Here is a 16,807-nt window from a genome sequence, read left to right as displayed (position 1 = left end):
AGTTCTCTTTTTTTTGACCAAAGGATAACTGACCGATGGGGCCCACACACGATCGGTTTGGACCGATGAAACGGTCCTTCAGTCCGTTTTCATCGGTTTTGACCGATCGTGTGTATGCGGCCTCAGTGTTCTAATGAGAAAAGCTGCAGTGTCTTTAGAAGTACTTAACCATTTCAATGTATCTCCCTGCAGGGGGTGTCTAAAATTTTACTTGCATCTTCATACAGACTTTTAGGAAAATCAGTGAACCAAACACGCAAAGAGGAATTTTTTTTTCCCCTCCCCAAATGTGTTTAATTAAGGTATTTATGCAAGTACAAATCAAATGAGGAAAACGCAAAGAACAGTGGAGGTTCACCATTAGGATAGCAACTAGTGGAGTTGTAGGAAAACATCAGGGATGAGCCGAACACCCCCCCCCCCCCCCCCGTTCGGTTCGCACCAGAACCTTCGAACGGACCGAACGTTCGCGTGAACATTTAGAACCCCATTGATGTCAATGGGACTCGAACGTTTGAATTAAAAAGTGCCCATTTTAAAGCCTAATATGCAAGTTATTGCCGGAAAGCGGGTTTGAGAACCCGGGTCTTGCCCCAGGGAACATGTATCAATGGAAAAAACAAGTTTTAAAAACGGTCGTTTTTTCTGGAGCAGTGATTTTAATGATGCTTAAAGTGAAAAAAAAAAAAAAAATCCTTTAAATATCGTACCTGCTGGGTGTCTATAGTATGCCTGTGAAGTGGCACGTGTTTAGAACTGTCCCTGCACAAAATGAGATTACTATAAGAAAAAAGTAATTTAAAACTGCTTGCGACTTTAATGTAATGTCTGGTCCCTGCAATATGGATGAAAATCATTGAGAAAAATAGCATGGGTTTCCCCACCCCCCTCCCCCCAGGTGATTACCAGCCCCTTTGGCCCTATATACTTTGAACAGCAGTATACAGAAGGTGCAAACAAGACAGGGACTGTAGGTTTGTTGTTAGGTAGAATCTGTTTGTAATTGTGAACTGGTCCTTTTTTAAAGTGTAGCTCCAGCCATAAAATCTATTTTTAAGCTTTTTTGAAAACATAGAGAAGGGTTATCACCCCTGTAACATTTGTTTTGCTGTCTTTGTGCATCTGTTCAGAAGATTGCAATTCACTTTCTGTCCCAATGGCAAATGATTTTTTGAAAATTTGGTTTTTTTAGTGAAACAAGGATTGGTGATAAAGCATCAGTGGACAGGAGACACCTCTTACAGAAGAAAATTCCCCTTCCTAGGGGTAGATTTCCTCTCACTTCCTGTTGTCTCCTTCCGTTTGCAAGTAGGAGTCGTTTGTAAGTTGGATGTTTGAAAATAGGGGCCTGCCGTATATACTCTGCATAAATTTGGGCCCTAGGTGTTGGTGTTGCCACAACACTGTAAGCCCTCACAGTTAGTCTTGGTGGGCGGCGAGCGCTGGAACGCCCTGCTGTGTGAACTATTATATCAAGAACTCTAATTACATGCCATTGTTGAACAGTGGTAGAAAAAATGGGCCTTTGGTGCTGGCGCTGGTGCCACAACACTGTAAGTCCTCACAGTTACTCTTGCATACTTGCCAACTGTCCCGTTTTTATAGGGACAGTCCCGTTAAATAGGACCTAGTCCCGGCTAATTTAGCCTGCCGGGACTTGTCCCGGCTAACATGAAACCGCAACTAATTTTGGCCGTGTATGTAAGCTGCCTCTATCAGAGGCGTACTAACTATGGGGTGGACCGCACCAGGTGTCACACATTAGGGGGGTGTCAGGCGGCTCCCTCATCCTCCCCTGTATGAAACAATGAGAGTGGGCTTGGTAGTGCAGCGGCGATGTTATATGCTGACAGCGCAAGGAGAGCTCAGGCAGACTGACACTACTGTGCAACTCACTCTCTCTCTCTGTTAAATTCTTACAGAGCTCCGTGAGAACTCCCCCCCCCCCCCCCCCCACTACAGGAATGGAAGAGTCTGCATCAGCTCTGCCTCCTCCCTCCCCTCTGTGTCCTCCATGCTCCGTGCAGCCCCTGCTCAGCTGTGTGTCTGAAAGGAACGTGTGGGCGGGAACATTCGCGCAAGTAGCTGATAGCAAAAGAGCCTGGAGACAGAACTAGTGTGAGACTGGGGACATCCCGGAACATAAAGTGAGTTATCAGCACTGTGTCCAGACTCTGCCCTCTCCCCCAAATCCTTCACCCCCCCTCTTTCCTCCAGCAGTGCCTGTCATTAACCCTATGCTGACAGTTGGTCCATTCCTTTAGCCAGGTTTTTCACTACTGTGTGATCATAGACATTGCATGTGATTCGCACCGCATTGCTGTGCAGATCACATGCGACGTCTGTGGCTGTGCGATGCGAATTCAGACATACAAACTGTATGGCTGAAATTGCATTTGCACCAAAACCTTTTTTTGGTCTGCACTGGAATCGGATTGGATGGGTGTTTATACCTAAGCAATCCGATTCCTGCACCATTTCACAGTTCTCACTGCGATCTGCCAACCGATCTGGGGGTGTCATTCATTTATATTGACACCCGTAGCAGTTTGCAAAGGACAGCGTGAACGGTCAACAAGCAACATGCAATGCAGGAATCGCATTGATTCCTGCATCGCATATATGTAAACCAGCACTCAAGTGGATTTACACTGATGTGCTACGGTTCAGTTGCAGTGCCGGTGTATACGCAGTTTTCCTGCTTTTACCTCAATTTTCATTACAGTCCCACAGACTTCTATTAGGTTACACATTTTGGCAACATTTTTTGAAAGCGCACCAACTGTCCTTACTGCGTATTTGGTGAGCTTTCAGAAAACACCGTAAAATTACACAAGCTAATAGAAGTCTGTGGGGCTGCAGCTAAAAATGGGGATTAAATGCAGAAAAACTGTGTATACCCCAGCACTGCGACAAACTCCAGGACACCAGTGTGAACCCAAAGGCTTCAGGGTGCTGTGTAATGTAAAGGGGTCCAGAGGGTGCTGTGTAATGTAAAGGGGTCCAGAGGGTGCTGTGTAATGTAAAGGGGTCCAGAGGGTGCTGTGTAATGTAAAGGGGTCCAGAGGGTGCTGTGTAATGTAAAGGGGTCCAGAGGGTGCTGTGTAATGTAAAGGGGTCCAGAGGGTGCTGTGTAATGTAAAGGGGTCCAGAGGGTGCTGTGTAATGTATAGGGGTCCAGAGGGTGCTGTGTAATGTAAAGGAGTCCAGAGAGTGCTGTGTAATGTATAGGGGTCCAGAGGGTGCTGTGTAATGTAAAGGAGTCCAGAGAGTGCTGTGTAATGTATAGGGGTCCAGAGGGTTCTGTGTAATGTAAAGGGGTCCAGAGGGTGCTGTGTAATGTAAAGGGGCCCAGAGGTGCAGGGTGCTGTGTAATGTAAAGGGGTCCTGAGTTGCAGGGTGCTGTGTAGTGTAAAGGGATCCAGCAGAGGTGCAGGGGGTTTTGTAATTTAAATGGGTCCAGGAGATGCAGAGGGTTTAGTAATGTAAAGGGGTCCAGTTGTGGAGAGGGGGTACACAATAGTGACAGAGATTGAAGGGTGCAGAGATATGCAGGGGGCACAGTGGGGTGTTTTTACATTTTAAAGTTGGGGGGGGGTGCCAGATATAGGAGTCGCCCCGGGTGCCAAATGCTCTAGGTACGCCCCTGGTCTCTATGAGAGATGAGGAAGCTGGAGGCAGACATGTTATGTGTGTGTGCTAGCGGGCAACGATAAGAGTGCAGGCTCAGGGTGACAGCAGTAAAGGACGGTCAGTAGGGTCGCTCGGGGTGAATGAAGTCTCCTCCCCTCACAGGGCACTCGCTTCTACAGCAGGTGAGTGGGCTGACCAACAAAATGGTGGCGCTTTGCCTCCTCTGTCCCCTGTTAGTCGTACTGGCCCCAGTGGTGACCCGGCCTGGGAGGAGCAGAGCAGATATGCGGCTTCCTCTGTATAGGCCGAAGCCCCGAGCTTTCCTAGAGTGCTGCCCAGGCAGGAGGTTCGGGGGCCGGGGAGGGAGAGAAGGTTTTTATGGCGGAATACAATCGATACATGGATTTCTCTGAGGGTCATTTATTTAATTTTACACGTACAGTATTTTTGCATATTAATGTTATTCATCAGCATAGTTGTTGGTGGGAATTTGGTGTTATAAAGGCCTACTCAATAAAGAGAGAATTGCAGGGAATTGTGATGAGAATTTTAAACTTTAAGCAGAAGTAGTGCAGCTGAATGGGAGAATTATTCCAACTCTGCTACATTGGTCTTAAGTTTGAAATTCCCGTTTCAATTTCCTGTAATTCTCTCTTTATTGAGTAGACCCTATAATCTGATAAGTAGGCGATGATTATGCAGAGTGGGTGGAGCTTCGGGGAAGTGAGTGTGGTAATTAATTAATAGCTGTGCTGCAAAGTGTCCCTGGAAATTTTTTTCAAATGTTGGCAACTATGCTCTTGGTGGGCACAGGAATGGGCCCTGCTGTGAAATATTAGATCAAGAATTGTAATTACATGCCCCTGTTGAATGGGGGCAGAAAAATTGGGCCTTTGTTGGTGGTGGTGCTGTTGCCACAGCACTGCAACCCCTCACAGATACTCTAGTTAGAGCGCAGGAATGAGCATGCTGCAAAGTATTGCATCAAAAATTGTAATTACATGCCCCTGTTAAACAGGGGCAGAAAAATTGGGCCTTAGGCACTGGTGCCACAACACTGCAACCCCTCACAGATACTCTAGTTGCAGCGCAGGAATGAGCCCGCTGCAAAGTATTGCATCAAAAATTGTAATTACACGCCCCTGTTAAACAGGGGCAGAAAAATTGGGCCTTAGGCAATGGTGCTGGTGCCACAACACTGCAACCCCCCACAGATACTCCAGCTGGAGCGCAGAAATGAGCCTGCTGCAAAGTATTGCATCAAAACTTGTAATTACACGCCCCTGTTAAACAGGGGCAGAAAAATTGGGCCTTAGCCACTGGCCCATCAGCCCTATCAGCATGATCATTGAGGAGAAAAAGGATAGTCACTCAGCATAACAGGATAGTCACTCAGCATCAGCATAGGCAGTCTTGAAGGGATGTGACATTTCAAAAAAATTATTCAGTTACATCAGCATCAGGTGCTTGGTAGCTGGTGGTGATCCAAGCCTGATTCATTTTTATGAAGGTCAGTCGATCGACCGAGTCGGTGGAGAGGCACACCCTGTGATCGGTTACAAAGCCTCCAGCAGCACTGAATGTGCGTTCTGAAAGAACGCTGGATGCAGGACAAGCCAGTAGCTCAATTGCGTACTGTGCAAGCGCTGGCCAGTGATCCATCCTCAAGACCCAGTAAGCCAGAGGATTTTTGGTTGGAAAGGTGTCCAAGTCTGATCTTGCCCCTAGGTATTCCCGCACCATGTAAAACAGACACTGGCGATGGTTGCTGGAACCGGTCATACCTTGGGGCTGCGGACTAAAAAATTGTCTGAAAGCATCGGTCAGACGGCCACCTTCTCCACCGCTCCTTCTGTGACTGACAAAAGCCTCAGCAACACGTTGTCTAGGACCAGAATTTTGTAACCTCCCAGACTCTGGGAACGCGTTGCACAGACCTTTCTGCAAGGCCTCCCGAAGATGTTTCATCTTCTGCTCCCTCTGCGCCGGCAAGATAAGGTCCGCAACCTTATTCTTGTAACGTGGATCAAAGAGAGTTGCCGGCCAGTAATGATCCCTCTCCTTGATAGCACGAATACGAGGAACCTTCCGCATGCTTTGCAGGATCAGGGAGGCCATACAACGTAGGTTTGCTGAGGCATTCGGTGCGGAGTCCTTTGGGTCACTGAGGACGACATGATCCACAGCCACCTCGTCCCAGCCATGTACAAGTCCATGGGTTTCTTGGGACTGTAATTGATCCCTTGAAGACTGCTGCTGATGCTGAGTGCTAGGCTCCACCTCCATGCTGACACAACCCTCCTCCTCCTCGTCCTCCTACTGTGTGATAGGCGGACAAGCAGGAACACTGTCTGGATAAAGGGGGCCTTGAGGGGTAAGTCTTCCTCTGTTCTGCCTCAAGGGCCCTGTCCATTATTCCACGCAGCGTGTGCTCCAACATGTGAATAAGAGGGACAGTCTCACTGATACATGCACTGTTTTTTCTAACCATCCTCGTGGCCTCCTCAAATGGTGAGAGGACAGTGCAAGCATCCCTGACCATGACCCACTGGCGTGGGGAAAAAATAAGCTCCCTTGACCCAGTTCTGCTGCCATATTGGCACAGATACTCATTGATGGCCCTCTGCTGCGTGTTCAGCCACTGCAGCATGGCCAACGTAGAGTTCCACCTGGTGGGCATGTCACAGATTAGGCGGTTCTTGGGCAGGTTGTATTCCCTTTGGAGGTCTGCCAGCCGAGCACTGGCATTATATGACCGTCGGAAATGCACACAGACTTTCATGGTCTGCTTCAGGACATCCTGTAAGCCGGGGTACCTGCCCAAGAAACGCTGTACCACAAAGTTAAGGACATGAGCAAAACAGGGCACATGGGTCAGTTGTCCCTGTCGCATGGCGGAGAGGAGGTTGGTGCCATTGTCGCAAACCACCATTCCTGGCTTAAGCTGGCATGGCGTCAACCACCTCTGAGCCTGCCCCTGCAGAGCTGACAGAACCTCTGCCCCAGTGTGGCTCCTGTCCCCCAAGCACACCAGCTCAAGCACCGCATGGCATCTCATTGCCTGTGTACCTGCGTAGCCCCTTAAAGGCCTACGGAGCACCGCTGGTTCCGAGGACACATCAGCACAGGAAGAGGCCACAGAGGAAGAAGAAGAGGAGGGGGTGGAGGAGAGAGGTGTGTCACAACCAGTAGTAGCATTTTGGAGGCGTGGTGGCGGAACAACCTCCAACACTACTGTACCTTGTCCAGTGTCCTTCACAGCTGCCAGCAGAGTCACCCAATGCACCGTGAAAGATAGGTAACGTCCCTGTCTATGCCTGCTGGAGCATGAGTCAGCGGTAATAGGCACCTTACCACTGACCGCCCTGTCCAGCGAGGCATGGACATTGCCTTCCACATGCCGGTAGAGAGCCGGAATCGTCTTCCGTGAGAAAAAGTGGTGTTTGGGAACTTGCCACTGAGGTACCGCACATTGCACAAACTCACGGAAGGGGGCAGAATCTACCAACTGAAAAGGCAGCAGTTGAAGTGCTAGCAATTTAGCTAAGCTAGCATTCAACCGATGGGCATGTGGATGGCTGGGAGAGAACTTCTTTTGGCGCTGCAGCAGCTGGGGCAGGGAAATTTGCCTGGTATAAACTGCCATCGGTGTACCAATAGTAGATTGCCCGCATGTACTAGGCTGTGACACACCTAATTCTACACCTTCAGTCCTATCAGTGCATGCTTCAGAGAGGACTGAGGGTATAGTGGGATTGGAGATTCCAGCTGATGAGCGGCAAGGGGAGGTCTGCTTTGTTCTTTGGTGTGGGTCTTTGAGGTACGCTTGCATGGCAGGTCGACATATGTCTGGTCAAGCATGTGGTGCCCAAGCGTGTGATGTTTTGGCCACACGAGATACGCTTGAGACATATGTTGCAAATAGCAGCGGTGCGATCTGACGCACTCGTCTCAGAAAAGGCCCACACCAAAGAACTTTTGGAATAACGCTGAGACACAGCAGCGCCCTGCACATGCGTAGCTCTGCGTTGTAATGCAGTTAGTGTGCTGCCCTTAAGCTGGCCCCTGGAGGGCATCCTGCCTTGTTGGAGATGTGCCTGTGCCGCCTCTTTCCCCTCCTCCTCCGCCTCCTCTCTTCTATCAGGCACCCACGTAGAGTCAGTGACCTCATCATCCCCTCCCTCCTCATCACTGTAGAAAACCTGGCAGTATGCTGCAGCTGGGGGAACATGACTGCCAGATTGCTGTCCTTCTTGGGCACCCCCTCTCTCTGGGCTCACGTTACTGCCTTCCTCTAGCTGTGTACCATCATCGGAGCCTTCAAAATGCTGCGCATCCTCATACAACATTTACCCAACACTGGGGACTCCTCAGGAGGACATGGTGGGGCTAGGGAAGGAGTGACTGATGCCATTGAGCAGAGGGAAGAGGACGCCTTGGCAGCTGCTTTTCAAGAACAAAGTACTCTGAGCCTGGGTGAGAGAGGATGAGGAGGATGAGGACGGCTTGGTCATCCACTCTACCAAGTCTTCGGCATGTTGCGGCTCAACACAGCCAGCTGCCGAAAAAAAGGACGAGCGTGTCCCACGGCCACGTGCTGATGAGGATGCACCGTGTCCACGACCAGCACTGTTGCCTCTAGACGCAGAGCCTGCTTGCCCTCTTTTATCGGCTCGTGACTCTCTGCCTCTCCTTGTTGTCCCTCCAGACATACTAATGGCCTGCAGAGGACAAAGGCAGTACACACACCGCGTAGCTTTAGGTGCACACTGCAGAGGACACAGGCAGTACACACTACATAGCTTTAGGTGCAAACTGCAGAGGACAAAGGCAGTACACACACCACGTAGCTTTAGGTGCACACTGCAGAGGACACAGGCAGTACACACTACGTAGCTTTAGGTGCAAACTGCAGAGGACACGGGCAGTACACACCAAGTAGCTTTAGGTGCAAACTGTAGAGGACACGGGCAGTACACACCACGTAGCTTTAGGTGCAAACTGCAGAGGACAAAGGCAGTACACACACCACGTAGCTTTAGGTGCAAACTGCAGAGGACACATGCAGTACACACTACGTAGCTTTAGGTGCAATCTGCAGAGGACACGGGCAGTACACACCAAGTAGCTTTAGGTTCAAACTGCAGAGGACAAAGGCAGTACACACACCACAGCGACTCCAGCTATTTCTGTGAGACGAGTGAGCAGAATTTTGTGGTCTACTGTGTCGAAAGCTGCACTGAGGTCCAGCAGCACCAGGAAACATGATTCTCCGTCGTCTGCTGCTTCAAGGGCGTCATCCCATATTTTAAGAAGTGTTGTTTCTGTCCCGTGGCCTGGGTCGAAACCCAATTGTAGTGGGTCCAGGAGTTTGTGGGTGTCCAAATGGAGTTGTAGCTGTTGTACTACTGCTTTCTCAATGATCTTAGAGATGGTGCTAAGGCATGTTACCGGTCTGCGGTAGTTTGGGTCTATGGGGTCGAGGTTGGGTTTCTTTAGGAGGGGTTTGATTAATATGCCTTGCTTGATGGATGTTGGAACAATACCTTCTTTGGTGAGGTTACCCCTTAAAATCTAATCCAGACTCAAAGGATTTCTTATGTGTTTTTAGGGGACATTTATGCTTCTTTTTTTAGTTTTTGTAGAAGGATGTGTTGCAGCAAAAATTACATTTACAAAAAAAAATAAAAAAACACACACACAACCCCCTCCAAAGGTCCCCCAAATATATTCAGCAATCCCTTGGAGGGTGTCACTGTGCTTTTTTTTTGGTTTGTCTCATCCCTGTAACTGCTACATCTGCAAGAGAAAAAACAGATTTTCTGGCCAGATGATCAGGTGAAAAAAGGGTATGAAACCCTAAAAAAATTAATGCAGTTATCACGTCGAAAAATTGGTAAGTTAGCGACAGACTGTATCATATATATAATAGACTAAAAAGTGTATTTCTAAATGTTTTTCAGAGGAGTGAACTATTGCCTCTTGTACATTAGGGAGCAGCCTGTTAATACATTCTGACACTGGAAAACATAACCTGTTTGGACATTCTTCTGAACCAAGGACCCAATGCAACACAATTTTTCTCTTCAGAATGTATTGTGGCCAGAAACAGCCAGGTAACTAGCATTTTCAGAAGGTGATCAGCAATGGCTACATCTGTATTTCGCTCAGTTTAAACCTTCTGTAATCTGTATATTACATTGTTACTAAACACACAACAGTAAAATCAGTCTGTATATACAGTAGAGTATGCTTGTTATACTTACTGTTGAACCTAAGGGGTAATCCTGCACATTTTGTAAAAAGGCTGTTTGATCCTGTCTTCTCTGATCTTTCCCTTCTTCCACTGTCTCTAATCCATCTCATGATAGTACAGAGCCTTTCCGGGCACTTTGCACATGCTCAGTTGGGTGTGTATTACTTTTTTTTTTTGGGGGGGGGGTGCATGTGATCAGCACAGGGCCAATAAGCACTGTCCAGACAGAGGGTCAGAGGTCATGAAGCCTCATAAGAAAGTCAGAGGAGAATCAAAACTCTTCCTACAAGCTTTAACCAGAAACTGATGTCACACAACTGTTATATACTGCTGATGAAAAAGGGTATTTAGCAGTTTATATTTACTAAAATAATTGCATTTCCATGTTCTGTGTAATGTGGAAGACCAGATATAGTGAATGCAGGGTCCTGGGTTTAGTAACACTTTAATTCTGACATTTTTTGTACATGTTCCCGTATGGTCCAGGATGAAATGCATAGTTTAATATTCTGTACACTGTTCTGTATTGTTGCCATATAAATTAATTAAATAAATAATTGGGTGCAATGTAAATGAAAAAATAAAGAATTGATTCTTCAACCATTGGAAATTAAAGGGTCACTAAAGGAAAAAATTTTTTTAGCTGAAATGACTGTTTACAGGGCATAGAGACATAATAGTTAACTGATTCCTTTTAAAAATGATTAAAAATTGATAAAAAAAACAATCATATAATGTGCCTGCAGTGTAGTTTCGTTTTTGCTGTTGTTTGCTGGTTCTCTGATGTACAGAGAGCCACTAGAGGGCAGTCAGCCAATAGAGAGCAGTGATACTTTGTCTAAAACTCCTCAGCACCAATCCAGTTTAGTTTTACTCACACCTCCTTGATTAGTGACCACCGTGAGAAATCTCCCAGTACTGTGGTTATCAGGAAACAGGCAACCAGGAAGTGTCCAAAACAGAGAGGATTTACAGCAACATCAAAGCAAAAACGAACAATGAGGACATGAAACCAGGACTGCAGCAAGGTAAAGGAAGCTATTTAGCTAAAAAAAAAAATTCCTTTAGTGTCCCTTTAAAGAAAGTTTACCAAATTCCTCCATTTGTTTTCCATTTATTGTGAAACAATGAGAATAATGTTTAATAAATACCCCCCCCCCCCCCTCATATTAAAACAGCCGACTGCACAAGATATTTTTCCTTTCATCAAAAGTGTAGCATCATCCGTTTTCAATGTGAAGGGTACAGAATGAGAGAAAGCCAAAAAAAAAAGAAAAAATATGCAGCTGACGCTTCCAAATTGAATTATAGGGGTTGACGCTGACTTGAGAAATTCAGGTTTATTAAATTAGTTATTCAGCGCAAACAGCTATATCCTGAAGAATCGGATGCAGATCAGGGTGTCTCCTCCACTGACACAAGAGCTGCGGGGATGTTACAAGCCTTTTATACAATCATAATCCCATCTGGTGTACTATCCTGACACGTTTATACATGTATTGCCATTACAATAGGTATGGATGGAAGGTACGCAACTTAAAAAGAAAAATAGAAAAAAAAAATGCTTTGCCAAGGATTTGACACGTGCCCTCCTGCTATTCATTTTTATTATTTTTTGTGTGATTTTACAGTAACTTTAAAAAAATTATATTTTGTTTAAAAAAATGACAAAAACACACTAAGCTTTAACTGTATGCTGGTATCCCCATTGCTACAATTGTGTAAGCTCTCACCATGATCTTACCATTTTACATGCTCATCAATGCTGGGAGGGTCTCCCCTGTCACTGCGGTAACACACAAGCTAAAGTGGTTGTAAAGGCTTATGTTTTCTTACCTGCTCTATGCAACAAAGCACAGAGCGGCCACTAAGCCCCTGTTTTGGGCCACCAGTGATCTAGACGCCTCCTCTTCTGCGTGCACCACCATAGTAAGCCGCTTGCTATGGGGGACCACATGCAGGCTCACTCAGGAACTGGGCTGTGTGCATCTATAGATACACAGTGCAGCATATAGATACATAGCTCGGCTCGGCCCTGCCCCTCCTCAAATAATTTGATTGACAACAGCAGGAGCCAATGGCTCTCGCTGCTGCCTCTGTGTTTTGTGAGAGAGCGAGAGAGAGAGAGACCAGCGCCACAGCAGATGGGCACAATCAGGTCTGCTGGTAGAAATCACAGGGCCCTGTACCTGTCAGTGCCCCTAAAAAATATCAAATCAATTTTCACTAAAAACATTAATAGTGGACAAACTAAATGCGAACAAGTTCTTATTTTTTTTTTATTATTTTTTTTAACCCTGTTGGGGGGGGGCTTTGATGAAATATCAGGGGTCTAAACAGACTCCCGACCGATGTCTCACAAATGAGACTGAGAAAGGTATTGGGTACATAGATTCATCAGTCCCCTTCTCTGCAGCCTCAGCTGCAAAGATGAATGAATAGGAAGTGCTCTTAGGCTTCCTGTTCATTCACAGACTTTAACATGGAAAACACAGTATACTATGCTTCAGTGATGAATGAACACAGGAGAGATCGGTATCAATCACTCTCTGTGTTCATTCAGATGTCATATTTACCGCCCCTTCCTTCTCCCCATCCTGTAAAAATCCCCCTGTGTGACCGCAGCAGCTGGCAGTGACACAGGAAAGAAAGGAAGCCAGAAGCAAAGTGGGGTAAAGGGGCACACAGAGGGTCCCGGACAGCAAGGGGGTGGGGGAGAGCAGATATTAGAGTGGGAGATACAACTACTGGGACGTTTTTCGCATAAAATGGTACTAAATCCAGAAGGTTTTTTACCTTAATGCATTCTCTGCATTAAAGTGGTTGTAAAGGCAGAAGGTTTTTTATCTTGATGCATTCTATTCATTAAGAAGCTGCAAATGGGCACAGTGAGGCTGCAGATGGGCATTGTTGACCCTCTTTTCCACTTACAGTAGCTGCTGTATTTCCCACCCTAGGCTTATTCTCGAGTCAATACGTTTTTCCATTTTTTTGTGGCAAAATTAGGTGCCTTGTCTTATATTCGGGTCGGATAATACTCAAGTATATATGGGTAATAATAAAATAAAATGAAATACATGTCATACTTATCTGCTCTGAACAATGGTTTTTCACAAAGCAGTCCCAATCCTGGCCCCTACCCCCTGCCAAGTGCTTTCATAGCAGTCTCTGAGGCCCCGTACACACGGTCGAGGAACTCGACGTGCCAAGCACGTCGAGTTCCTCGTCGAGTTCTGGGATGAAGCCGCAGAGGAGCTCGGCGGGCCGCCTTCTCCCATAGAACAACGAGAAAATAGAGAAAATGTTCTCTATTTTCTCGACGAGCTCCTCGGCGGCTCCATCGAGCCAAAAGTGTACAGACGACAGAGTTTCTCGGCAGAATCCGGCTTTTGACCGAGTTTCTCGGTGAATTCTGCCGAGAAACTCTGTCGTGTGTACGAGGCCTGAGACTTTGAGAAAGGAGAAAGTTGAGAGATCTGCTGCTCTCTGGCACAGTGCTGGATCGAGTTTGGGGAGTATAAGGGGGGCTGTATGCATAGAATGCAATAAGGTAAAAACAACCTTCTGCCTTTAGAACCACTATAAGGAGCTAAAACACCTGTTAAAAGCTTTTTGTATTGCCTTTTACAATAAAAATACAAAGAAAATTCAAAAATAAATTGCGTTTGTTAAAAATATAACATGAGCGTTGTAAATTATTTTTGGTCCATCTATAAGGTAATACCTTATTTGAAGCAACGCACAGTAATGAAAACTGCACAGGTGTTCTGGGAATATTAACCACTTCAGCCCCGGACCATATTGCTGTTCAATGACCAGGCCCCTTTTTGCGATTCAGCACTGCGCCGTTTTAACTGAAAATTGCGCGGTCGTGCGACGTAGCTCCCAAACAAAATTGGCGTCTTTTTTTCCCCACAAATAGAGCTTTCTTTTGGTGGTATTTGATCACCTCTGCGGTTTTTATTTTTTGCGCTATAAAAAAAAATAGAGTGACAATTTTGAAAAAAAAATTAATATTTTTTACTTTTTGCTATAATAAATATCCCCCAAAAATATATATAAAAAAAAAAAATTTCCTCAGTTTAGGCCGATACGTATTCGTCTATTCGTAAAAAAAAAATCGCAATAAGCGTTCATTGGTTTGCGCAAAAGTTATACATTGTATGAACAGACGATCCGTCATTTTTCCCCCTGACAGGACCGGGAGCTGTGTGTTTACACACACAGCTCCCGGTTCTCGCTCTGTAACGAGCGATCGCAGTTGCCCGGCGGTGATCGCGATCACCGGGCACACCTGTCGGTACCAGGGGCGAGCGGGGAGCGCACGCGCGTGCCTCCGGCGGCGTGAGCGCCCCTATTGGCTGAAATGCAAGACGACGTATATATATACGTGATCTCGGGCAGCCGAGCCGACCTGCCGCATAACTGCAGCCGCTGGTCGGCAAGTAGTTAAAGCTTGAGAGCCCCCCGCAGTGTATTTTCAGAGAACACAGCACAGAACGACTGGCAAGAGGCCACAGCCCTGTCCAAAGGCCTTCTGAAAAATGAAAAAACTTGAAATAAATCGACTTTCACACAATGGAATTTTTTCCTGAATAAATTAGAAGACAGCTGAACAATTTTACTTGTTGCTCGGAATTGCTCTGTAATATTTACACCAGTAAAATGAAAAAAATAAAATAAATAATAATATATAGCATTGGATGCCCTTTAAGCAGTGATGACCAGAAACAAAAAAAAAACAGCAATTATGACTTTAATAGCCTTTAAAAAGGGTTATTTTGGGATGTTTCCAACCAAATTTGTCACCAAACGGCTAAATTACCCAGACACAAATGCTCATTTCTCCCCCCATGACATTTCATATTCTCATTTACAATGACATAATTGCGAAGCAAAATCACATAACACAAAAATCATAGCGGATAATGAAGGGATGAAAATAAAGTGTTCCATAAGTGCTATTTGCATGGCGTTTCGCCCCAACCTACGGCAAAATGTGTACACTGCAGAATAATTTATATTTCATTCCAAATCAGATAATTCGGGCTTTTAATTACTGTCTCCTTACGTGGTTTATTTTGTGAATTTACTAATAGCTCGGTCGTTGCCACTGCTGTGTTGTTGTTGACAAATTGGGACATTATTTCATTATGTGTCGTCGACAGAGACTATTCAGAGCAATTTGTCAATAAAAGCCATTTGGAGTCTCCCGCTGTGCAGTTCCCATATTGATTCAGTACCTAAACACCAGTTAATATAAGAATTAATCTGCAAAATACAATAATTTAAAAAAAAAAGCACTTCTAACAAATTATGGAAGGTCTTTTCATGGCTACTTGTCAAGTAAACAAGCGCCCAACTTTGAGTAGAAAGAAATTGATTTTCAATACAGGATAATCCAGCGATTTAACCGGGCCGTTAAGCAAATGTGTCAAGCGCGGCATCGGAGCTTAAAACACTAGCACCAAGCAGACATTTCTGGTGCCCCAAGAAGGTGGGGGTGTTTATTGTTTTTGGTAAGGGGGTGGTTGGGTAACTTATTGCTATCCCCAGTGCTGGTAATTATATCCTCTGGACCCTTTGTCCTTTCATTCCAACATAAATGAGACTGAAATAAAACACACATACACAATAAAAATAAAACAACAGCCCTTCCTCTGTTCTCTGCTAAGCCCTGCTTTCCTGCTAGCTGATTGGGAAATTAACATCTAGGGCACACTCAAGAGCTTGGGCAAGGGTCTACTGTATGAATGAAGCCTGCAAACAATAACTGCAGGCTTCATTCATATATGGGTTAAGACAAGGCTCAAGTCCTGCGGGAACGCGTGTGGACGGAGTTCCTGCACTTTTTTCACAGCAGGAACTCAGTTCCCTTTGCAGGACTAGAGCAGCCGAGCCGCCCGAGTCAATCCTTCACTAAGCGGCGATGCCCAGCTCCAGTCACTGTCAGGGGCAGGCGAACCTTAGTAATCCTTTATGTTACTGGCCGCTTCCTATATATGGATTTATCATCAGGTAGTGTGCGGGTATTCTGTCACTTCCTCGATGCTGCAATGTCTCCTGGGAGCTTTTGTCATTGTTCCCAGGAGACATTGCGGAAGGTCTTCTTTCTAAATCCCGTGATAACTCACGGCAGACCTCCGCAATGTCCCCTGGGAACAATGACAAAAGCTCCCAGGAGACATTGCGGCATCGAGGAAGTGACGGAATACCCGCACACTACCCGATGAATCCATATACAGGAAGCGGCCAGTAACATAAACGATTACTAAGGTACAGTGGATAAAAAAAAAAAAAAAAACATGCGGTTTAGTAATTATGCATATGAGCGTATCATTTTTTTTTTGGTGGGGGAGTGGATCTTGGGTGGGAGTTCCCACACTTTTTTCCCCAGGACTTGACCCCTGGGTTAAGACTTCGCTCAAAACCAACCCAGTGCTTCAGATGTGCATATGGCTGTGTATGGCCTCAGCCAAAGCTGCTCTGGCCACGCCCTCTGACATGTTTAACCCACCTACCAGGGGGCTTGGTCAAATTCAGGTAGGTTGAGAGAAACATGTCAGGGGGCTAGGCCAAAGAAGCGCTGGCTGAGACCATACACAGCCATATCCACATCTGAAGCACTGGGTCGGTTTTGAGCACCGTCTTACCTCATATATAATAACATATAAAGAAAAAAAATGTGGGACTTTGAGGGTGCAAGAAATACAAAGATGTAGAAAAAATATATAAATGTATTAATTAAAAAATTCATTTCGAATGATTACATATAATACATCCAACATCTTAGTATATAAAAAGAAAGCGCAAGCTGATTAGGTCTCTACATGCTTCGCCATTTCAATGGCTTCTCCTGTTTATATACTAAGATCAAATGTTGGATGTATTATATGTATTAATTTAAAATTAATTTTT

At 45.7% G+C, this 16,807-nt stretch overlaps 1 protein-coding gene across 1 annotated transcript in view; it reads right to left on the bottom strand.

Annotated features, from left to right (window-relative positions):
- The window catches only part of USH2A (usherin), a 1,018,338-nt gene that overhangs the window by 302,909 nt on the left and 698,622 nt on the right, over positions 1-16,807 (bottom strand). The window lies entirely within an intron of this gene.

Source organism: Rana temporaria, chromosome 4 (genome assembly GCF_905171775.1).
Source record: "Rana temporaria chromosome 4, aRanTem1.1, whole genome shotgun sequence".
Lineage (NCBI taxonomy): Eukaryota > Metazoa > Chordata > Amphibia > Anura > Ranidae > Rana > Rana temporaria.
The sequence above is the reverse complement of the archived record's forward strand: the minus strand, read 5'-3'. Positions and strand labels throughout refer to the sequence as shown.